This window comes from Biomphalaria glabrata, chromosome 14, assembly GCF_947242115.1.
Source record: "Biomphalaria glabrata chromosome 14, xgBioGlab47.1, whole genome shotgun sequence".
Taxonomy (NCBI): domain Eukaryota; kingdom Metazoa; phylum Mollusca; class Gastropoda; family Planorbidae; genus Biomphalaria; species Biomphalaria glabrata.
Genome location: NC_074724.1, coordinates 32,491,453 through 32,517,714, shown reverse-complemented (window position 1 = coordinate 32,517,714; position 26,262 = coordinate 32,491,453). Strand labels below are relative to the sequence as shown.

The window sequence follows — 26,262 nt, the reverse complement described above, 5'->3', positions numbered from 1 at the left end:
CCACAATGTCACATCACTAAGTATAAAATTTAATTAGAGATGGTCAGTGTTCATAGTTTAACGTTAAACTTAATTAGAGAAGGTCAATAGTGTAATGTTAAACTTAATTAGAGATGGTCAATGTTCATAGTTTAATGTAAAAATTTTCTTTATATGACAAACTTCCTGGAAATGATTGTGTCATGTTTTGTTTTAAATTGTATTTGACCAAGTCCGTTTTCGTTGGTAATGTCTACATTGAAATCTATAAATTTTACGGAGTTAAAGTGGCCTCTAGATCTAAATATAATTAGTCCTTGAACACGAATTTGCTAGTAACAGTTTTTAGAATGGCCTCCAGGTTGGTGTTTGATATGTTTCGTAATGTTGTCCCGAAGGTCCTGGGTTCGAGTCTTTCCAGCCGCCATTCCAAGCCGTCCTGCAATAGGTTTCTGTTAGGACATAATAGTATGAAAACCTGGACAAATTTCCTTTCAGTTGATGTAAAATATGAGTGATTTCTGAATGACGGCTTGCTTCAGTTACAAGAAATAATCTAGTACATAAGTATTTCAAAATTATATCTTGGTAATAACCAAAGTAACACTATTTGTATAGAAAGCACTGATTTGGTTATGGAAGCATAATGTTCAAGTCTAGATTACCATTTAAAGTTAATTTTTATTCCTTTTGTTTCAGCTTCCCACAAAACAATCTTGTATTGACTAGATCTAGAGATTAAACATAGTCTCAGCATCTACTATATGTAAACATACCGGTTAATTATGAGATCTATAGGTTTTGATTATTTAACTACTGAACATCTAGTCATTTGTTATTCATTGTTTATATTTATTGCTCAGGAAATAGTTGAGCTTTGTAGCTGTGGAAAATACTCTTTAGTGTCATTCTAAAATTGTACACTAGTTCCTATCAAGATTAATTTCTATAAGTGCATTTTAAATTTAAAATTATATTTTACTTAACGAGGTATAAATTAAAAATATGAATATTTTTTGTCCATAATGGATACTTTCTCAACAACGACATGGGTCGGCAGGGTTGACATTCTTTTAGCATATATGTAAACCAATTAGACACAGCTCTTGTTAATGTTAATTGAAATGTTTCTTCCATGTAATTACAGTTGATAGTGGATTTGTTGGTTTGTAGCATTTGTAGCTGAAGCAGCTAGTCCTATTTTCTTGTATATCCATTTCACTTTACTTTCTCACTAATCTAAATAAATCTCGCAAAGTTTTTTTTACAAACAAAATAAACTTGAGTTTTATTTGTAAATATTTGCAAACAAAATAATCTTGAGCTTAATTGTAAATATTTGCAAACAAAATAATCTTGAGCTTAATTGTAAATATTTGCAAACAAAATAATCTTGAGCTTAATTGTAAATATTTGCAAAGAAAATAATCTTGAGCTTAATTGTAAATATTTGCAAACAAAATAATCTTGAGCTTAATTGTAAATATTTGCAAACAAAATAATCTTGAGCTTAATTTGTAAATATTTACAGCTTTCAATCTCAGTAAAGAGATAAATGGTAACCATAATGCGAATGACAGGATGTTAAATGATTTAAAAGTATATCTCTGAACTCTTTTAATAATCATTGTTCTTGTCATAGCATCTTTTCAACTTGTACCGTCTACTTCCTCTCTCAGCTGTACACTTGAAATAGTCACATGCGGCAATCTTTCTAAATGTTACGTCAGAGACACACAGCCATACATTCCACAACAATTATTAATCATTTATAATAGAATGTTTATGTTAACAATCACGGCTAAGTATGAAAGATTGCATTCTGTATAATGTCTGAAATGAATTGAATACAAAAACATCAAATTAAACAACAACAAAAAATATAACTATGAAATACCAACTATAAACAGACAATCTAAATCTAACATAAACAAGAACAAAAAGTATAACTATGAAAAAAAAAACAGCTATAAACAGACAATCTACAATCTTACATTTACAAAATAGATGTTTCTCTGGGTTCTCATTTTCTATTTTACACATTTTACATAAACAAGAACAAAAAAAAAAACCAATAAAAAGAAAAAAAAAACAAATATTTATAAGTGTGTTATGAAAGGTAACTATATAGTCATATCTCCATATGTCAGTCATGATTTGTAAAGTCTAAACAGCACGTGGCGTTAAACGGTGAAGTTATTATTTAAAGAGGCATACATGTACAAATATATCAATCAAAGTCTTTTCAGGCGCCACTCCAAAGCCACATTAAAAATCATGATTTATGTTTATGTGATGATAAACTCTTAAAGACGCTTGAGTAACAAACTTCAAAACAAACGAATTGAATGACATTTGGAATACATAATAACAATATGAACATGAAAAATAAGAAAAATAAAAACAAAGTTTTTATCACTTTCGAATATTTATAATTTACAAAAGAAAAAAAAAAGCACTTACACTTTCTACACTCAAGTCCACGATTTTTAGAAATTCTGGTAGAGAGATGATTTAAAGTGCAAACACAAGCTTACATTTACTTCTAAACATAGTTCTAAAACATAAATTACAAATACAGATATAATTCCCATAATTACCAACAAATGACGCAAAAAAAATAATTATTTCGGCCTTTAAAAAAAACATGTAAACTCTGTCTGGATACTGATAACTATTTCAGCTTGCAATCAATCCAATTCACGCTTGTTTTTAACATGAGGGGGAACTATAAGAAGCACAGTTTCATAGCACGAAATTTACATACTGTAGACTTTTGCATCTCCAGACCAACGAAATTTACAGACTGTAGACTTTTGCATCTCCAGTCAGCGAAATGTACAGACTGTAGACTTTTGCATCTCCAGACCAACAAAATTTACAGACTGTAGACTTCTGCATCTCCAGACCAACACAATTTACAGACTGTAGACTTCTGCATCTCCAAAACAAAAAAAATACAGACTGTAAACTTCTGCATCTACAGACTAACAAAATTTACAAACTGTAGACTTCTGCATCTACAGACACAAAAAAAATTACAGACTGTAAACTTCTGCATCTCCAAACTCGCCATGGCTCTACGGGAGGACTTATCCTTCCAGCCTTGCCATCAATTGGAGTTCATCTCAGGCATCTCCAAACAAAAAAAAAGTACAGACTATAAACTTCTGCATCTACAGACAACAAAATTTACTGACTGTAAACTTCTGCGTCTCCGAACAAAAATACAGACTAAAAACTTCTGCATATACAGACCAACAAAAGTATTACTTGGTAAAGTTTCTCATTCTTTTTTTGTGTTTTTTTTACTATCGCTCTCCTCTAGTTACTAGCGAATATTATCCTTTCAACAAGTGTTTCCCAAACTGTGTTCCGCGGAACCCTAGTGGCCCGCGAGGCCTGAATAGGTGCTCCTCTAACTACTGGAATAATTAACTAATAGGCCCACCACGTGAATTAACCTTTCTAAACAATATGAGCAAAGTGTTTCGCTAACTACTTATTTCCAGGTGTTCCGTTTAGGGGAAAGTTTGGGAAAGAGTGCTCTAAGCAAATCCAAACCTAAACATTATCCCATTATTTATAATGAATTCATAATTATAATTATAACAGCTAATTAAAAAAAAGAAAGAAATTTAACACATAAATGTTATTATAACAAATACTTATATTGAATGAAATAGCAACAATTATTTTGAATCATTCATTTAATTAGATTTAAATACACTCTGGACCAACAATAATATTTGTGCGATTGAAAATATTGTTATTAATTGTTTTGTGCTTAGCGAAAATTTCATGCCTATAGTACTTATAAAAATAGAAGATTTAATGATCTGCTAAAGTTTATAGCTTCACATTTGTACAGAACGGCCTAGGCCTAATTCTCTACCCAAGGCTTTCTCTTTCCTGAGCTTAGCACACTGTCTATATTTAGACAAAATGTATTACTCTTTATTTATTTATTAAATAATTGTTTTTTTTTTTTGTTTGTTTGTTTGGTTATGGATTCATAGGTAATCGACAGTGAAGAACTGTTTAAAATTTCAACTTGATTAAAGAATAAAAAAGTGTGAGAAATAATGTGTAAAAAAAAGTAAAAGATTCCCCCCCCCCCAGACAGACAGACAGATGAATATATGCTTTTTAAAAAAACAATTAAGTATTAAATACCGCTGTGTTGTCTGTGTGTTTGGATCGGAAAGTTTTCAACATGTGTAGCATTTTACGTACTATAAAGGGTGAAACTCTCTGAGCATATTATCTAGAGACTAAAGAGGCCAATACTTGGAACATATCCACGAACATCTGCAGATTCGGGGGGGGGGGGGGGGGGGGGGGGGTTCCAATTTTTTCTTACTTCTGGTGAGCACTAATGTTTATATGAAAGGATCCATAGTTTAAAAAAAAAAAAATAAGCATATCACTTATAATTTTTACCCAATTTTAGAAATTCTATTTTTACAAGTAGATCCTTTTTATTATAGCATTAATGCTTTTACTAAATAAACATGTACATGTAAGCCAATACTTTCATATTAAGCAGAAAAAACAACAGCAACATAAAAGGATTTAAATATACATGTAAAATGTGTTCAATAGAAAATGAAAACCCATAGAAACACTTATTTAGTGAATGTAAGATTGTTGAAAAAGTACACACAAAAAAATATTAGATGATACTATTAATGCTAACAGTGAGACCCGTACTTATGTAAATACTGCTATTTTCTTAAATAAAATACCTAAAGCCATAAATTTAAAAAGGGAGAGACATCAATGTAATTATTTTAGCAGAATATAGAAATCTTATTTGGAATACTTACTTACAAATAAGTCCGCCATAATAGAATCTACAATGAAGTCATATTTGATCATATTTTTAAGAAGATTATTGAAAACATGGTAGAGATTTTTTGCATTAACTAAATAGTTCAAAACTGTAACAAAGAAACATGTTAATGTATATAAAGAAATAAATGTGCTCTTCATCGTAAATTCAATATATAAATAGTAATCTATAAGTAACCAAATGTACATCAATAACCAAATTTAAATGGTTTTAATATTGACTATGCCTCATTGAGATTCACCAACCAATAACTATACCAACTAGAAACAAAACTATAAAACAAAATGTAAGTCATGTGAAATACTATCAATATGTTTAATTGATGGCCTTTACAATGACTTAGAAAGAAAAAAATAAGAATTAACAGATGCCCTTTTATAAAACTAAGGCATTTGACAAAGTTCACCACAAATGGTTGCCTAAAAAAATATTAATTTGGCATTTCTTGTCCATTACACCAGCGAATTTAAAATTTCCTAATATATAGAGAGCAAACAGTAGAAGGCTCCAAATCAACACCAACAACAGTAAACTCATGGATAGCTTAAGGAATAGTCTAAAGTCCACTAACGCATCTAATTTACATAACTGATCTACCTAATTGCATTAGTTCAGGTACAAAAGTTTGCAGATGATTACACAATATATAGAACAATAACAACACAAGAAGTAGGATGTGTGTTTGAGAGGCTGAAAGAGCCTGACTATCTATCGATTGGGCCCGAGTTCAAACACCGACTCAAGCAGAAGTTTGTTGAGATTCGCTAAGCCACATTAATTGAACTCAAAAGATATGGAGATTTTACAGAGAATCGGAAGAATTAAAGGAATGAATATCAAAGGGAGTATCTCTTTCTATAGAGAAACATCAGGTAAAGAAAGAAAAATTAAACAAATAAAACTATTTATTGTATTGATGGTAAACCAGTTACACAGACTAAAACCTCAAAATACATATGTGTTATTATGAATGAAAAGTTATGAGGAAAATCACCATAGTAACTAGACGGTTAAAGAACATTCTCCTCCTCCCCCCCCCCCCAGCTTACCCAAGAAAACAAAGCAGCTAGAACGCACACAAAATTGAACCGTGACATTTGTTACAAACAAATATTCACAACATTCTTAATCTAAATTTTCATTTTAAAATTCATACTTTTAAACAAAATTTTAAGATATTTTTTTAAACATAAAATTTTATATTAATAATAATCCAGAAGAAATTATATAAGACAAAATCTTATGAAGGAAATCATTTTAAACACATATATTCCAACATTTCCAGTACGACCGTGGAGTGGACGGCAGCAAAAGTTTCAGAAGATGATGATAATGTCAATGTTGAAAAATTTTGCCTCAAATCAACTTTTTAAAACAGAATTATTTTTAAAAAATTATGAGTTAATAAAAGTTATGTTTTCCTCACAAATATTTTTGTAACAATTTTTTTCTTTCAAGAACCCAAAAACAAAGGACCCCCATTCTATATTATCAGGAACTTTCTGGGGTCCGTTAGAGTTACAAAGCTATACAGAGAATAAACCAATTAGGTTTATATAATTGCACAGAATATCTAAAAAAAAATTAGTTTTATATAATAGCACAAAATAAATAAATGGTTTTAAATAATTTTAAGATATGATTTTCCTGGTACTTAATTATATCCTTATGACTTTTGTCATACGGGTATTAAAATCATGCCAATGACTTCAATATTAATCAGAAACAAAAAGTAACTATAACGGTCATTAACGGATGGACATTGACGCATGAGAAACTAACATAAGTACCCCAAAATACTTTTCCAGGCTTTAAACAATTTAGTGTCCCGACGGAATAAAAAGAAGTTAGTGTCAGTTTCCTATTTTAACAAAAAAAAAAAAATTAGAAAAAAAAATACTTTAAACAAATGACAATACCTCCTTTACACAACTTATAGAGAGAATATTTTTTCTCTTATTAACTAATAAATGTTAGATTTTTTTTTAATGGGATATTCTTTTTTTATTTAAGAACAAATCTGGGTGAAGTGAATGTATAGATCTACTACAGTTTAAAATGTTCCCATCGTATGTTGATAGATCTAGACCTAGAAGACGAGTCACAAAATGTTCCTGAAAATTAATTTATTAAACGCTTCAATGAGTGCGGAAACTCCAGAAGACCATTCAAGATAAATATTTTCTAGTTCTTTAGCCAATTTTTTTTTTTTTACTTTGAAAAATTATAACGGTCAAACTAGAGTTTTCATATTGTGGCCAATGAGCTAGTGCTTCTTTTCCAAACGATATACATCAAGTGTCGAATTTCTAGGAAAATCGCTAGAGCCGTTTTCAAGATCAAGGTTTTTAAGCCCACCCTTACCGGTTTTTATTATCCACTATGATACAAGTGAAATAGAGGTACTGTAAAAAGAAGATTATCTGATTCAGGAAACTACAGACCAGTATCACTAACCAGCATCATATTCAAAATACTAAAATATAGACAATTAAAGCTCCATTCTACACACTTAGATAAACATAATGGTCTTATTCCTACCGAAGAGACTCTAGGAAAATTATATCTTTCACAATTCATCTTATAATAATAATAATAATAATAATAAAGGAAACTTGACCCTTGCAGCTCTATAGAATGACTATTCGTTCGTTTCTGATAATAATAATAATAAAACAATCTTAATTATCCGTATGGAAATTTGTTTTACAATTTGTGCATTACACCAAACAAAACATTATAACTATTTAAAAAAATGTGCATTCACACCAGACTCACTCATAATTTACATGTGACAAAGTTTATATCAGATTGTTCTTATTTAATGATTTGATTGCCAGGGGAACAAAAGAGTGTCTGTGTCTGTTTGTCTTTGGACATTTGTCTTACAATTTCTGCATTACTCCAAACAAAACATTGCAACTATACAAAACAGAATGTACTTTCACACCAGACTCACTCATAATTTACATGTAAAAAGTCTATACCAGATAATGATTTGATTGCCAGGGGAACAAAAGAGTTTTTGTGTCTGTTTATCTTTGCTATTGGTGTCTTGTATCTGTCTTGTGATAGTAAAATCACAAAATTCTGACCAAAGAATGATTTTTTTTAAATTCTAGAATAGGTAATGTATATGTAAAATTAATAATTTATAAAATGGTTTAGATAATATTGAGCAAAGATACAATCATACTGGACTTCTCTAGGGCATTATTCTCATTATCTTTACCTTGCTTTAAAAAAAAAAGTTCATATGTCTATTATATACAAATGTATTCAAATTTACTTATATTTGTATTTTATCATAAATGGCCCTAAATTAAAACCTATTACAATATGCTCATGTGGTTGAATAAATAAAATTATGCCCACTAATTTTAATGAATGACCTACTTAATTGTATTAGTTCAGGAACAAATGTCTCACCTTTCGCAGGTAAACTCGAGGACATCAGACTAACAAATAAAAGTAATAGGACACATACATTACTGATATTTGTTTTTTTAAAAAGCACAACCTAATTTTTAAAAATACTCAGAAAGCTACAAAGATAAAGTAACTTTTCTTATTCCATTTACTAGGACAAAGTCTTTTTAAGTTCTCTTTCATAATGCTATAAGGGCATGGGATGGTTTGCCTGAATCAGTCAGGACAACTAATAATTTTCTGAATCTTTAATTAGTAGACACAAGTAGATGGACACATGGATACGCGTATGACTTAATAACTTTTTTTTTTTTTGGAAGTCACGTCTGTAACTTATAAGCTTATAAACGTCTGTAACTTATAAGCTAAGAGCATTAAATTGGAACGTGCTCTTAAATTCCAAAAATTCAAAATTCAGATTTTTTTTGGTCATTCTCTACACCTTTTTATACGAATTCCTACACATTTTTAACATAATTTACCATTGTTATGTATTCAGTCTATCCCTTTTTCCCAAACAAAAGAAATTATTCTAAAAGTCCAATAGGCATTGAACTGGTTGAAGATATTAAGCATAAATAGAAATATTTGATGAAATGATTTCTTCTTCAATTAAAAAAAAATTATTATTGTGTCTACTGTGTGTCGTCTACTTGTGAAATTAAATTGTATAGCGTTGTTTTAACGTCTGTTCAAAATGTTCATGGTTTCCAGGTTGATGAATAATAGCGTTTTTATTTGAAAACAAGAAAAAAAATGTAAAAATAATTTTTAAAAAATACAGCTTATAATAAAACTTGTCTTAGAGTCCGAAGATTAATGATAAGTGTAACTTATAGAGCAGAATGTCAAAGTTGATGAACTATTCTTTGTTTCTTATAGACCGATTATTTTGCTTTTAATAAATAATGAATGTGAGATTTTTAAACAAAATTGAGCATTTTTCATCTACTATCTTTCCTCTTACCTCCCCTGAGAACAAATCTTGGTTAAGCAAATTTAAAGAACATATACTAGACATTATGCGCAGGAAACTACAGACCAGTATCACTAACCAAGCATCACATGTAAAATACTAGAACATATAATATGTAGTAACATTTTAAATTGATGATTTTTCAAAAGGTTTAGATAATAGTGAGCAAATAGATATCTTATTAGATTTTTTCAAGGCTTTTGACTAAGTTCACCACAATAGTTTGCTTAAAAAATTAAAATATTTTGGCATTGATGGTCCTTTGCATCAGTGGGCTATAGATTCTCTGATAGGGAGAGAACAAACTGTAATAATAAATGGCTCTAAATAAACACCAATAACAATTAACTCAGGTGTACCTGAAGGAACAGTCTTAGGTCCATTACTATTTTTAATTTACATAAATGATTTACCAAATAGCGTTAATTCAGGAACAAAAGTCAGATTATTTGCAGACAATTGCATAATATATATATAAAAAAACAACACAAGATACAGAAAACTTACAAAGAGAATAAGATGAAATGGGAATCAAATTGGAGCATGTCTTTCCACCCAGAAAAATGTCAAATAAGAACATAAAACTAAAACGTTATTTAACCTTGGTTAGGCCAATAATAGAATATGCATCCTCTGTTTGGGACCCCTCAACTTAAGAAAACATTAAGAAACTGGAACAGACACAAAATAGAGCAGTGAGATTCATAACAAATGAATATTCACATTTGACTAGAGTAACACCTTTAGTAAAATCACTAAATTTAGAAAGCCTTCAGGACAGAAGACTCAAAAGTAAAGTAGCAATTATACATAAAACACTGAACCATAATCTTCAAATACAAAAACAAAATCTAATAAAATACTCAGAAAGAAACAATATACTAGGACAAATTTGTACAAATGCTCCTTCTTCCCTACTGCTATTAGAGCATGGAATGGGTTGCCTGAGCTAGCCAGGAAAACCAGTGACTTGACAGAATTTAGGTCATTGGTTAATATGCATGACTAAATGCATGACGCCTAGGACGTAATCATCTTCTTTTTTTTTTTAAGTAATGTCTGTAATATATAAGATAAGAATGTTTCTGTAAATTAATCTTTAATCTCTTTGAAATTTATCTCTATTAAAGAACGAAACTTTATAACAATAATCTGCTAAACCTGTTGTCGCAGTATTTTGTATTTGATATGAATATGGAGACTTCACGGGTAAACCCATGTTCACAATCTATTTTTATTTTCTTAGGGGCAAAATTGTTACAAAAATGTGAAGGCAACATTCTCCGTGTTTGACGTGAATCGAAACCCATTCCACTAAATCAGTAATACCCAAACTAAGGCCCGCGGGTCATTCCAGCTAGTTACGTATTGTCACAGCTTTCCTATTATATTTATAATTATAACTCGATACCCTGATTCAGTTCTAGTTAACGAAATAAAACAATGAAACCACTAGATCAAACACATAAACTTGAATCAGCTTTACTGCATATCACACCAGCTGGTCTCTGTCTGACAACCAACACGCTTCCGGTCATTCGCGCAGATTGTAAAAATAGATTATACATACATACACACATTCGTCCGTGACACGTATACTTATTATTTTCTTTACCTTCTTCTCGAAATTATACTCTAGTGTTGCTATTAAATTCCGCATAATGAGAATGTTAATAAACAAAGCTACGAAGACAGTTTTTTTATGGAAAGACAAACTCAGAATCGGCCCCCCTAAGTGGTCAACCCAGCAGGTAAAAAGTCAGGCGCCTTTAACTCCATGCATACAAAGAGACATAGACGTGTCCAAAGTGTTGCCTATGTTATTGTACTGTTAGGCCAACTTACATAATGACATCGCATGGTACAAACATGTAGCTATGTTCTAATTATTATTGTTTTTATTATTCATATGTATTCAATGACCTGATTGTTATGAAGCTATGGCTCAGTATGAGCCTGAACTAATGGATGTAATTAAAATGGTCATCTAATTGACGGTTTTGAGAAGGGCCTTAGGAAGAAAGCTTTTTCCTGTGTTATTGAGTACGAGGCGGCCTATTATACCGCCTGTAATATATAATAGTAAGCGCCACTTAATAAATCTTTTTTAACTATATTGACTTACATACATATCAAATATAATTTTTCTCTGTTAAAACAAAAATTCGACATTCTTTAAACTGTAAATAGCTTATGTTCAAACTTGTATTGCAGAAAACATTTAATTTTGTAATATAAATATTTTTGTATAATTTTTTTTAATGCACTTTGCATGAATGTTTTAAATATTAGCGGAAAAATATTTTTAGTTTTATAAATACTATTTCATTGTTTTGTTATTATTATTATTATTGATATTACAGTTATTATTATTTTTATTTTTATTATTATTATATTAGTGACTAGTTGTAAAAAATGGTGAATTAAAACAATTATCTACTTGCATATTTCTTTAAAAAGTTTAATGCTTTGCTTTCAGAAAATAAAAAAAAAATTAGCCGTTACACCAGAACTCTGTACTATTTAAAATATCATGATATCTGATTTTCAATATCTTTTCTATATTTTGCAAATGTAAGCGTGACGTACGGACAGACAGACAGACCACACAAAACAGGATCCGCTAATCAAGAAAAATAGTATACAGGGAGGTAAGAATAATGTAGAGAAAAAAAAATACAGAGTTATCCGGACCGAATCCTTGCGTACCGAAACATCATCGCAACAAAGAAAATGTTCCTGAAATCGGACCAAGCTGCCCTTTTGTGCGGTATGCGCTACGGTCGCGAGTTTTAACCCTGCTAGCTTTCAAGGAGGCTTGGATGTAATAATCTTGCTTACAGACAGAAGTGTGAGAATTCTAAAAATAAAGCAGCCAGTTGCATGATTTAATAACCTCCTGAAGTGTTCCAATTAACCGGTATCGGCCTTTAATATAATAAGAAGTGTTCTCAAATGAGACTACCACAGACACCGAAACATCAACAAATATTTATTTGTATTGTTGTTACTGCTTGAGACTAATCTGAATCGATGGATGTTACAAAAATGCGAAGGGAACATTCTCCATGTTTGGACGTGGATCGAAATCCAATTCACTAGATCAGTAATACCCAAACCAAGGCCGTTTTTCGGATTGTACGTTTTTCTTCCTGAGCTGAGACCCATGCACTTTCACTGTCCATAGCTTTCTTGGTCACTGTCTCTCTCCATCAAAAGTTATACTTAAGTCTTTTACTCGAGTCTCAAGTTCCACATCCTGAGAGTGATGAAATTGACTTGATCGATGAATGTTTTCGTTGTTTTTTTTTTTTTTTTTTTTTGCTTCAAAATGTGATTATTTATATTATAGCTTTTATATAGCGCTACTTTCATGCTCAGGGCGCTTTTGGTCCAATCTCATTTGTGGACCAGTGTAGAGGGAGAGGGTATCTAGGAGTTGCTGCCTTTAGGCGCTCAGTAAACACAACCTGCCTGAGTCGGGTGTCGAACCTCGAGCCCCCTTCTAGGTAGCCAAGCCAAGCCAAGTTCGAGCGCACTTAGCCACGCTTCCCACTGATTCTGTAAATATCAAAGTGGTATTTGCTTAAAAATAATAATTTTAGACATTCAAATTTTTTTTTCCATAATTAAGTTTAAATGTGCAAAAAACTTGCAAAAAAAAAAAAAAACAACAACTAACAACTTAGGTCTAAATATTTTTACGTCAATTTTTTCTTTCTGATAGCATAGCAGTTAGCAGTTAGTGCATGTGTTGATTGGCGTAGCCCTGGAGAGGAAACGTCAGATAGTGATTTAAGATTCTACTTGTTTGTAAAATATTTTATATGTTTTGGATGTTCCTTCAGGGTTGAAGAGATGATCTACTTCCTGGTCCATACCTCCCCTGAAGGACGATGGAGGATAGCTGCGGGCATGGTATGAGCCCGGGACCAGCGAGTCAACCGAACGTCAGTCCAGCGCGCGTCCAGCAAGACCAGGCAGATGATGATTTAAGTGACTTAATTTCACTTTACCACTGGTATGTTTCTGCACAGGTTAGACTTTTCATGACTGTCTTTCAAATCGTGGGAGATTTAGCCTTAATAAAAATCCATATTATAAGTAAAAGTTTTAGTAAAGATTCTATCTTTAAAGTCGACCTCTTACAACTTCTCCTGGTCCAAACAACTCAACCTGGCATTTTCTGATAAAAGTAAAAGCGTTCGGTCATTGGGCTGGCCTCATAACTTTATTGTAAAACTTCGACCACAAAAAAAGATTAATATTATATACACATAGATATATTTATTAACTAAGCCTAATTACTACTCACTGAAACTTCTATATGTTGTGTATTTATGTTGTCTGATAGTTTTATTGAGAGATTTATATGTAATAGAGTCATTGTTTGCATAATATATGGATATTTGTGCCACCCCTTTTAAGTTTTTGGTAAAAGCAAGTATTTCGGAAAGGTTGCGGCTTGAGTCGGCTACAATCCTAATACTATAGAATAGAAAAATGCATGCTAATGAAACAATACTAATGAAAAAGATTCTTTTTGGTAAGAATCAGGGTGGTCGAGTGATGTTGTGGTGCTGCTAGTTGAAGTTGTCGAATCGGAGGGTCCATAGCTCGTTCCCTGGTCATGACTGTTCATTATTTTGCTTTATTTGATTCACCATTCCATTTTTTTCTCATTAAATTTTTGTCCCTAATGCTACCTTTATATATATATATACATCATGTATAAAAATATCATATGATTATAGGCCTAATATAAAATACATATATTACATATTTAAACCCGTTCATTACCTATTATAAGATATAAAATCACAAGTTATACTTAAGTCTTTTACTCGAGTCTCAAGTTCCACATATTGTGAGTATTAGTCAGCCTGGGTATTTGTTCAAGTGATGAAATTGACTTGATATAGTTTAAGTAAGTGGAAGCCCAGGGCCAGAATTTTTGTGGAGACCACTTCATTTTTTCAGAATCTGTATAAACGTCCTCTAATTATTAATACTAATGCTTATATCTATATGTGTGTCATATTTTAAAGGAATGATATCGAGTTTTTTTTTTAATTTAATCGCAGCTTTCTTCTTTCTTAAAATGATATTTAATATGTATATTTTTAATATCTATATCTACATACAGGGCTTTTTTTTGTGATGGTACGTACCGGTAATACGTACCGGCACCTTTTTGAAAAAAAGTTATTATTTTTCTTGTATTTTAACGTATATTATTAATTTTTAGTAGTTAAAAGTTAGACAATCAACTACTGAGTACCGGCACCTAATCACTGGGTACCGGCACCTATTTTTTTTTTAAAAAGCACTGTATATATATTTGAGTTTATGGAGGCCTAGAACCTGTGTTCAACTACCAGATCTGCATTTATAAATTACTATCACGCAACTAGCACACAGTGTAGTAAAATGTTGTTTTTTAAATTGAGTTTCTGACCGTCGAAGATCGGATTTTTACAAATCTCTATTGTGGGGCCCTTTCTCTTGTGAAGCCCCCGGTGCAGTATCCCCGGCCTTCCCTTCTTAAATCCGGCACTGTCTATACTATTTAGACTACTTTAGACTAAATGACACTGTAGACTGAAACGCATGCATTTTTTCAGTGGCAATGGTCAGCTACTTGAACACTGCCCTTTATGTTGGGTTTGTTGGCCCCTCAGTTGTACTGGATACCTCTAGGAGCTAAGGTGTGTAAGATCAATCTTTCAGCAAACACATCTTTCGTTAGCCTCAAACTAACCTCAGCCGTTTACCAGAGAAAAAAAAAAACATAAGCATTCTGCTACAATGCAACACACTTCCTTAAGATCATTCTGACACGGTCTTATCTAATTAAATTATTTATCTACAGGTTCCAGGGTTGACGTCCGCCTGACTTAGCAAGACAGCTTTAATATCATCGTAATTTTCACTGCCGTCGAAACCTGCCCCTCAGAGTACAATAAGGTAAAAGTAACTCTATATAACAATAACCATAACAAATAATGCGCTTTCCTATGTATGCTGCATGTTAGTGCATGTAACAAACACATTCGTTAATTGTTTGAGGGACAACCTGGGCTCACTTTGATAGACATCAAGTCTGGAAGATAACAAACAAAACAGAAGCTTAAATAAGGGAAAGAAACGCACAATTACTGCCACATCTCTCAATACTGCAAGATTTATTTCCCTTTTTAAATACCATTAATGCCGTATCTCTCAATACTGCAAGATTTTTTTTTCCCTATTAATACAATTACTGCCATATCTCTCAACACTTATATATGTATCTCCTTTTTAATATGTAAAACAAAGTTAATTATAAAAGATAAGATAAGACCATTTTTATTGATCCAATCAAATGGAAATTCAGTTTGACAACAATTGACAACCTCAGCGTAACCACTGTATCAATAACATTATAGATGCAAATACGAACAACATTAAGTAATTAACTGGTTGGTTAGTTCTTTTTTTTTATTATTGATTCATGTGTTCTCATCAACACTGAGTAATTGTATAACGTTTCAACTTGATCTGGAGAAATGGGAGAAATAGCGTGTACAAGAGTTGTACCAGACAGACTGAGTTGATATAAGCTTTGTACCAGACAGACTGAGTTGATATAAGCTTTGTACCAGACAGACTGAGCTGATATAAGCTTTGTACCAGACAGACTGAGTTGATATAAGCTTTGTACCAGACAGACTGAGCTGATATAAGCTTTGTACCAGACAGACTGAGTTGATATAAGCTTTGTACCAGACAGACTGAGCTGATATAAGCTTTGTACCAGACAGACTGAGTTGATATAAGCTTTGTACCAGACAGACAGAGCTGATATAAGCTTTGTACCAGACAGACTGAGTTGATATAAGCTTTGTACCAGACAGACTGAGCTGATATAAGCTTTGTACCAGACAGACTGAGTTGATATAAGCTTTGTACCAGACAGACTGAACTGATATAAGCTTTGTACCAGACAGACTGAGTTGATATAAGCTTTGTACCAGACAGACAGAGCTGATATAAGCTTTGTACCAGACAGACTGAGTTGATATAAGCTTTGTATAAAAGAAAAACAAAAGGCTGCCATCTGAACTTGGCCGTATCATCTACCATTCCACTGCGCATGACATTCGTTCCAAAGGAGAAAATTAAAAAAAATTATTGTGACGTGAATTAACGTGGGCCAATGGAGATCGGAAATTTTCATTTCCAGATCATTGTACTAAAACCTCGGCTTTTAGTACAGTCTCTCTCTCTCTCTCTCTCTCTCTCTCTCTCTCTTTCTCTCTCTCTCTCTCTCTCTCTCTCTCTCTCTCTCTCTCTCTCTCTCTCTCTTTCTCTCTCTCTCTCTCTCTCTCTGCGGGGGAGGGGGGATTTTATTTCGAGGGGGGGGGTTGAACCCTCAACCCCCCCCCCTGGCTACGCCCATGATATATATATATATATATATTATATATATATATATATATATATATATATATATATATATATATATATATATATATATATATATATATATATTATAGGTCCACGTATTAATATTATAAGAGAAGTACTCAAAGTACAAGTACATTGCCCGAAGCAGTTCTAGTCATTCTATAGATTGCCTAGGCAAAGTAGGAAATGGACAAATTAATTCTCACTTAGCCTGGAGTTTTTGGGACAATGTCGATGTCGGAGTTTGCACTTTGCCGACGACGTATCTATGCCAGCTGACTAGTTGGTCCGTTTCGTGCTTTATTCATTTTGAAGTCAAGTTTGAGGACGACACTGAACGTCTGAATTAGGTCTCTTCTAAATAAGAACATATTTAACTCTTCTGGAGACACATCTGTTGAACTACATACAACGAACTTGAACACAGTAGTTTACTTGACATATAGATGAGCGGACTAAGGCGCCAGGACAGTGCTCTCGAGATTTCTATTTTAAAAAAAAAAGTTGCCGTGACACTCCGCTGTGTTTGACTCGATTAAATCAAAAGAAGAAATAGAGATATAACGCCATGAGGAACGGGGTGAAGAAAGAAGGGGGTGTGTGTGTGGGGGGGGGGGGTAAGTGCTAGCTACGGGTGCAGCCTGTAGCAAATTTAATTTGTGCAGGTCGAGAAGACATTGCGAGAGTACATTGCTACGTAATGTTGCACGAGGAAATACCAGAAATCATAGGCTGGTAACACTCTAGATCCGACTAATTATTGTGCTGGTGATAGTTGAGATGGTGTTGACTCTCTGTCAAGTGTTAAGATACTACTATGATATTTGAGTACAATTATTTAGCTACTTTACACCATACGGGGGAGTGGTAGTGCGCATAGCTTCCGAACCCAGGGAGTCTAAGCTCGAGTCCCGGTGATGACAGAAATTTAATTAGGGAATTTTTAGGACGCCCCTGAGTTCACCCAATTCTAACTTACTTACCATGGGGAAAGTAAATGCGGTTGGTCGATGTGCCGGCATCATGACACCCTCATTTACCGACCGCCATAGAAACAGATCACCTGCTCCCCCCCCCCCTTTCTCCCCCATATAGCGCAAGGCCTGAAAAAGTTAATTTTTCTTACTTTACTCCGTATTCAGAAAGAATTGAGCCTAGCCTAGGTTAAATATGTAACAGTATTTATGACAAACATTAAAGTGTATCTGTACTGTCAGACCTTAGTTGGAAGGGGGGGTACCATCATGACCGACTGACTGGCTGACTTAGAGTTGTACTCTGGCATTGGAATGAGTTATTGGTTAGGAGCGAGTAGACGTAAGAATTATCTAAAGACTTGTAGTTTATTTATTAATTTAGTTGCTATTAGTTTTATGCGCGCCTGAGACTCACAAAGACCTACTTTCATGGAACGGTACCGGGATAGAGAGGCAGAAGCATCGAAAGAAAGAAATTAAAATATTGACGGCCCTGTCATTGAAGGAGATTCTATTCAAGGCAAAAAAAGACATGAGGAGTGGAGAAAGAGGGTCGACAGATCATGTGCAGCGACCTATCGGTTCGGCTTAGGGACAGGTAAAATTGAAGTTGGTGAGCAGTGAGCTGATCGACAGTGAGCTAAAGTTTTCTTCTTTGAGTGGCATGTTGCTGCCGTCTGTCTATTTGTGTATGTAAATTACATGAAGACAATTAAGTTTCCCTCAAAAAACATATTTGTGAGGACACAAATTGGAACATAAATTGATTTCCAAATGGAAGAGTTTCCTTAATTAATGACATGTCTCTTCTCTGCTTGTCTGTCTGGGTTGTAGACCTCTCGGTTCTGGGCAAAAATGTTTTGCTTTGTTTGTAAAATGTTTTATATGCTTCGGATGTTCCTTCATAGTCGAAAATAAGTTACTTCCTAGTCCAAACCTCCCGCAGGACGCGGGGCATGACAGTGGGCAGGGAGATGACAGTGGGCAGGGTATGAACCCGGGACCATCGAGACAACCAAACGACAGTCAGGCGCGTATACCGCACGACCAGGCAGTCTCTCTATCCCCACGATTTGTCCATCTGCTTGGCACCTGCTTCCAAATCTCGGCGTCAAGTATTTCTGGGCCGTCACCACTTTCTCTGACCTTGGTCGTTCCAGGTGATGGCTTGTCTGGTGATGTTGAATGGTTGCCAAGGGTATGGTCTCTGTAGGCTATAGGTCAATGTCATTGCGTTAGATGAGCGTGAAAGTCTCTTCAATGTCCGTCCAGACTAATAAATCGTTAATTATCGTCAGGTCGTTTGTTTTAAAACAGCTAATTTTGTACGATTGTGGATACCAAATGGGTTTCTAAGAAAGTATCTTCAGTGTAATTTATAAAACTGTTACGTTCAGACATTGCAGCTCTGGTGGAGAATTGGTGTTACAGTATTGCAGTGGTGCGCAACCCATAGTATATGTAGACCATATATTATTACATACAGGTCCATTTTAATCCTCTTTTTACAATATCTCTATTCAAGTCAGAACGTATTGGAAAGGATTGGGTGGAACCTGGTCACTGATATCAAAAACGGCTCTAGCGATTTTCCTACAAATTTAACAATTGATGTATATTGCTAAGAAAAGAATTACTAGCTCGTTTGTCTCACGGGGAAAACTCTAGTTTGACCATTATAATTTTTAATAGTAAAAAATAAATAAATGTAAATTTGGCTTCAGAACTAGATCTAGATCCAACATTGATTTTGAAGGACTATCGCTTTCTTCAGAGGAATATTCGAATGCAGGGCCTTATTGAGTCAAGAGTTTCATAAATTAATGTTCAGGAAAATTGTACGCATCTTCTTTTAAGTCTAGATCTAAAGACCTATCTTTGTGGAATATTATAAAATGTAGCAGATATATAAATTTCCAGGATTTTTTCTCTAGGGAAATAGGCTGGGTAATATTTTTCATTTGTTTTTTGTTTTAATCAATAGTTATTAAGAGAAAAAAAAAAGTAGAATGATAATATTGAAAAAACAGCCCCCAGTCAGGTGATCGGCGCCCTTGTATGTTCTGTGTGCGTTGAATTTAGACAACTTTCTTGACATTAGTTTAAAAAAAAAGGTCACTTTTGGTATCATCGTTACGTGTATATGGGGGGGGGGGGGTGGATGGAGATCTATTTCCGACCAGCTAAACTCTTCTATATAAAAAGTCCACAATTCTTAGTAGTAGTAGAGCTTCCTAAGGGTAAGGGCTATTTGAGCCTACATAGCAAGATTGTAATTTGCTCTTGTAGGTCTATTAGCTCTCTCTTGTATATGTCACTGGAAAAGAGCCTGGCGTTTCGGCTAAAGTATTAAATGACTTCTCCATTTCCTACCTACTCAATTCTATCAACATTGTGCTTTTTTTTCCTCGATGACCAAAAATGTGTCAAATATTTCCGACATAATAATGGATGGCCCATAAAGTATTTTTTTATTGTGAACAATTAAACTTCTCATGTCTTCCACGACCATCAGCCATATCTACTATAGATCAAGATCTAGACACGTTGTGATCATCTCATGGTCAAATTAATCTGGATCACACACAGTGGCTAAGCTAGAGTGGGGGATGGGGGGGGGGTGTTCAAATTTGAAAATCCCCACTTGAGGGGGCCCCACCAAATGAGTGTCCGAAATTTGTTTTTACATTAATTATTATGCCATTATCTCATGTGACGATGTCGAATGTCAAAATGTTGGGGCCCTTAAAGAGGTCAAGTCCCCGGGCCCCCCTAAATCACTAGCTACGCCACTGATCACACGGCATTATTTCTTCCATTTTTCAAAAAATAAAATAAGAAACAGTTTCTGTATCAACAATTTCGCCAACATAATAAAGTTGAAGCACGACAAACACACTTCGACGGTCGTAATTAAAATAAAATCTAGACTTTTAAAAACACGACAAAAGTATTCAGATTAATAACGAATAGAAATATTATTTTAAAAAAAATGATATTATTAATGCAGATTCTTAAAACCATTATTTTACACTTTGTTTGACACAGTTCTATTCATTCAATAAGACACTAGACGCGGTCGCATTTATACACATTTAATACTTAATTAACTGATTGCGAGATGGATGAGTTATTAAGCGCTTAGCATCCAAACATGGGATCCTGGATTCGAATCTCGGTAAATATTGGTATATTGAATTTTTGAATTATTAGGGCGCCCCTGAGTCCAGCCAACTTAAATTGGGTACCTCACTTTAATTGGGGAAAGTAAATGGAGTTGGTCGTTGTGCTGGCCAATGACACCCTTCTCGATAATCGTTGGCCAAAGAAACAGATGACCTTAACATTATCTGCCCTATAGATCGCAAAGTCTGAAAGGGGAACTTTCTACTAATATTCAAATTCTAAATAACTTGTACTGCTGCTTTTGTTATTGTCCAGGTCTCACTTGTGTGGGCGTCTTATGGTGTTTTGTTAAGCTTTGTATTTAGTTATCTTTATTTAAAATATAATAATATAACATAACTTAACATATTATTACCGATAAATAATTGGTTATTCAACCTTTGTCATTCACAAACGTGGTGAGGTGGGGGGAGGCAATCAATTGGAGGGTCCAACAATTTGTAAGCAGGTAAAAAGGGGGGGGGGGTGTTTCGGGTCGAAATGCAGCATAGAGTCTATTAAATATTTCGATATTGAATTGAGAAGCTAGAACGGATATGCATGGAATATAACATAACTTAACATATTATTACCGATAAACAATTGGTTATTCAACCTTTGTCATTCACAAATGCAGTTTGAACACAAAGTAGTACCTTTACATTAATAGAAACACAGGGGGGGAATTAAATGTGGGTCAAGTAGGGTCAATCAATCGTCAATTTTTACATGTAAATGGGCGTAACTGTGTGATTGGACTGTGCCATGGCTGGTCAGGGAAATCACTGGACATTGGTCATTTATGTGAAGGCTATCGCACAACATTAGCCAGTCACGTAAGGTCAATAGCTGGTCAGCGGCCAATCCGATGTGGGCTGTAGGTGAAGAGCGACTGGTCAGACAAGACAAGGACATGAGCCGGTCATGTAAAGGCTGCGACTGTCTGAGGCTGGAAAAATGCTGGTCAGATAGGAAAGTTTTTTTTAATCGAATGTTGTAACTTCAAGTCAGAGAATAAATCAATATTCTAAGCCCAAAATACTACTGACGACTGATCCATTCATTCATTTTTTTTTATGTATGTATTAAAATATCTCAGCAACGGAAGAACGGCTATGCGTGAAATTTTCGTACTCAGGTTTCTTGTATCTCTTATATCAGCGGTTCTCAGCCTTTTAAGCTCGAGGACCCTTTTTTTTACAATCCCTCGCTCTTCCACGACCCCCCCCTGCTCACACACACACACAGCAATAGAAGAATAGACTTTTTCGATGGTCTTTGGCGACCCCTGGTAAATCGTCAATCGACCCCCAAGGGGTCGCGACCCACAGGTTGAGAACCCCTGTCTTATATGCTTGCTATGAAACGGTTTTGAAAGAATCACACCCTGAATACCAGAATTCACAAAAAAAAAAAAACAACAACAACAATACATGATTTCAATTAAACCTTGGTATTCATTTCCGGTAATGCCCCAAAAGGTAAAAAAGTAACCAAAGGTGCTATACATAGAATTCAAAAGCGGGAAAGTGTGTGGTGAGGGGTTGGGGGCAATCAATTGGAGGGTCCAACAATTTGTAAGCAGGTAAGGAGGGGGTTTCGGGTCGAAATGCAGCATAGAGTCTATTAAATATTTCGATATTGAATGGAGAAGCTAAATAAAAGTCAGGGATTGTAGGTGGGACTAACTTTTTTGTTTTGTTTTTGTTGAACGCGGGAGGGCGGAGGAAGTGGGGGGGGGGGGGAGCGGGTCAGTAAATGTGACTATAGACTTCACGGGTCAAATGCCTGGGTGCGTTTGTTTGTATCGAAAGGGGACGTTGTGAAGCAGGTTGTTCTAATTCAAGTCAAAAGTCTATGTCAGAGAACATTACGATGATGAGATGGAAAACAAAAAAAAGGGTGGGGCGGGGGGTCCCGATAGAGAGAGAGAGAGAGAGAAAGAGAGAGAGGAAGAATGAGAGAGAGCGAGAGAAGGAAAGAGAAAAAGAGAGGACTAATAAGTACGTTGTGGGGGGGGGGGTGTCTTTAAAATTTGGCCAGTCTATTGAAAGTTATAAAAAATAAGGGGATGTTACGGCCATAGTATACAATATATTATTTATATAGCCAGGGAACAAATCAGCGGTGTGTATTGCTAGTATCATATATTTTCAATCTCAAGAAAAAAAAAAAATCTAGGTTACAATATACGCCCGTGATCAATTGACAAGATGTCTTATAGGTCTGGAGGAGCCATAGTGCTCTGGCGGAAGATTCATTTTTCTCAGACGAAGGAGCCATATAGCTCAGGCTCAATGAATAGCATCCTTATCGGTGTATAAAGTTATATGCCTATATCATCTGATGGAAAGAAAGAGAAAGAGAGAGAGAGAGGGAGAGAGAGAGAGAGAGTGCAAGAAACAAAGAAAGAGAGAGAATTAGAGTAGAAAAGATATTCACACAAAAATGTTTTTTTTTATTCTCTCTCTCTCTCTCTCAAACACACACAAGCACACATACAGAGAGTAAATTAGGACATTTCGGACATTTATACATGGGCGTATCCAGGAAGAACTTAAGCCTCCATCTTTGTTTCTGCAAGGCTCTTCTTCAGGTCGAGTCAACAATAAAAAAAAAAATCCCGGAAGTGAGAGACCCTCACTGCCTTACTCACGTGATCCTTACAAAGCTGTTTCGCTTGTTTCATCAACACAGCAACATTTATAGATTTCCCTTTCGGAATAATGATCAATGTACAATTTCTTTTTCTAGTCTTGTTAATAGGTTTCGGCCGATGGTCCCTGAGTCCATTGATCCTATTACCCTTTTGTTTCCACACTATTCCTATTAAGAGACCAAGTTTTCTAGATACGATACTAGGTACAAGTAATTCGGATCACTAGATCGGAAAACCGCTTAATTGAAAAGCTCCATGGAAATCCTGCTCATGTCATTAACCAGACTATGCAAATAAACAAAAAGCTTGTTTTGATAACATACAAAGTATACTTTTTTTTTTTTCAATGTTATGCGATTAAAAGGATTTGGCTGTAGGAGAAGAAGATAAAGGTTTTATGAAAATATGAAAACTAACAATCGAAACTGGTTACATTGAAAATCACCTCCCCAGGAATTTAGACTTTGATAGTTTTAGGATGTTCTTGAGTTCAGCCAGCTTAAATGGTTACCAGACATACTATCGGAACGTATGGTCGGTTGGTCGTTGTGCTGCCCACGTATCAGCCTCGTTAGCCGTCGGCTAACTAAACAAACGAGTTTGACATGACCTGCCCCCATAGATCGCAAAATCAGAAATTGGGAGGGGGGGGGGGGGTTCTACTTTCTTTTACTTTGGCCTCCTGTATCTCAGTCTTTATATCTGACATTCGCTAAATGGAAAGTTTTTTTTTTTTTTTTTTAAACTGTAGGTCTACTGAGTATACACGAAAAAAAACAATGTATGTTTTTTAAACTCTTTCTCTCCTAACCGACGATACCAGCGTTGATTCCACCAGAATGTGGTAAATAATTACGGAGAGAAAGAGTTAAAAGCTATGCTTTTGGGGGGCGATCCAGTGCTGGATCATCTAGTCTTGCTTGATATTATATAAGAGGTATTATCATACGGGTCCTAGCGTTGTACGCGTTCCATTATACTTGTGTAGTTCTGCTCCTACTGCTGAGGTAAGGATGATCTAGGTAAGTTCTAGTCAGGATGACGCCCTCCTGGTCCCCCCCCCCCCCAACACGCTCCATTCTAAAATCGCGCCTTTAACGATAATAATAAGAAAGAAGGGAGATGACGGCAGACTAGTAAGCTGTAATCATATCAGCCAACCAGCGACTGAGCTCGCCCAATTCTCGCGCCACGCAGCTCCGCCCACTTTTTTTTTTTTTTTTTTTCGGAACAGAGGTCGAGACGCCATTGTAGCTAGAGCCCCCCTCTACCAAATTCTTTTATTGTTTTTTTTTTATAAGTGGTTTTCGGCTTGTTCTTCCCCCCTTGTATTTTCCCCCCTTTTTCTTCTCGCGTTGGCTGCTTCGTCTTCTGCCCGTGTATCCTCCTCTCCACCCCCTCCTTTCTTTATCTGACATGCAAATGAGGCGAGTGCCTACGTCATGTCTATGTCGCGGTGACCTAGACAGGACTGCACCGACTCGATTGGCCATCTTGGGCGCGGTGTCTATTCAAAAAAACAAAACAAAAAAAAAAAAATCTCCCACCAGCGGGCGCTTGTAGCAAAGGCGAAATTTCAAACTGTTTTTAAAAAGAGGAAAAAAAATATAATTAAAAAGTTGTACCAACGCTAGACCGTCTTGAAACAATTTTTTTTTTTTAAATTCAAGTCAAAAACAAAACATTTTTTTTTTTTTTAATAAAATTCTCCAACAGGAATCGGAAAGTTCTAGAAAAATAACGATTTGATCTTAATGAAAAAAAAAAAAAAAAAAAAACTATGGAGAGAACCGATGCATTGAAGTCGTCTGCTCGAGTGTGCAGTGGGACGCGCTGCTCTGTGGACATGTGTATTCACATAATATTGTTAAATACATTCCTAACGTATAGGATGGGTTTAACTTCACCGTCATGTGAGTACTGAGCTTTTTAAGTCTAGCGTAACACACCAGTAACACACTGTAGTTACAGTAACACACTGTAGTTACACATAGACATAGAGTGACAATACACACTTAATTTTAATCCAGTAATGTCTATAATATCTAGATCTAGATCCATGATACATCTAATTAACACACAACCTTTCATTATGTTTACAGTTGTCACGTAATAAGAAATCTAGATTCTAGATCTAATTTATTTAGCGACAAATGGGCTGATAACAATTTCAAGAAACTAAGTCACAAACAATCAAAATTTTAATTGAGTCTAAGTTTGGCCTTGTAAGCAGTAGATCAATCTTAATCTTGCGCAAATAATAAATCTAGATCTAAGTATTTACCAATATAAATAATATAATGAAAATCTGTAGGCAGACATGAAATATGTAACCTTATTTATGATGGCTTAATACAAATTGTTACATCGAATTAGATCTAGATCTAGATCAATGTGTTACCAATGAGTTAACATTTTAAACTTATCAAGTAGATCTAGATCTATATGTTATTGATATCATGTGCTGTAATCCTAAGAAATATGACAGAAGAATGTGTTGTCCGTTTAATTTCTGATTCTTAACAATTATTGACATAAACACACATAAACAATATAGAGTAGATCTAATCTAAGACTAGTAGAAGCAGCGAAACATTGTGTTTGAATATTGCTTTAACTTTACGAATTTTCACTTAATTTTTTTTTTTTTTGGGGGGGGGGAGGGGGGTATATTAAGTGACGTTTTAGCTGGGCCACCTTATGCTTATACGTGGCTGGTGTGTCGAATGTGACAGTGACAGAGTGTATGTGTGTCGTGGCACATGGATGCAAT

The 26,262-nt window shown here is 34.5% G+C and overlaps 1 long non-coding RNA gene across 6 annotated transcripts in view; it reads left to right on the top strand.

Moving 5' to 3' along the window:
- The first annotated feature begins 27 nt into the window (after positions 1-27).
- Positions 28-26,262, top strand: part of LOC106073339 (uncharacterized) — a 314,185-nt gene continuing 287,950 nt past the window's right edge. For 2 of the 6 annotated variants that reach the window (XR_008774787.1, XR_008774792.1), the window contains exon 1: positions 24,987-25,402. This is a non-coding gene — a long non-coding RNA (uncharacterized LOC106073339). Of the gene's footprint in view, positions 43-11,875; positions 11,891-13,087; positions 13,277-15,111; positions 15,207-24,986; positions 25,403-26,262 lie in introns of those variants that run through there. The other 4 variants (XR_008774790.1, XR_008774791.1, XR_008774789.1 and 1 more) reach the window with 4 other exon arrangements.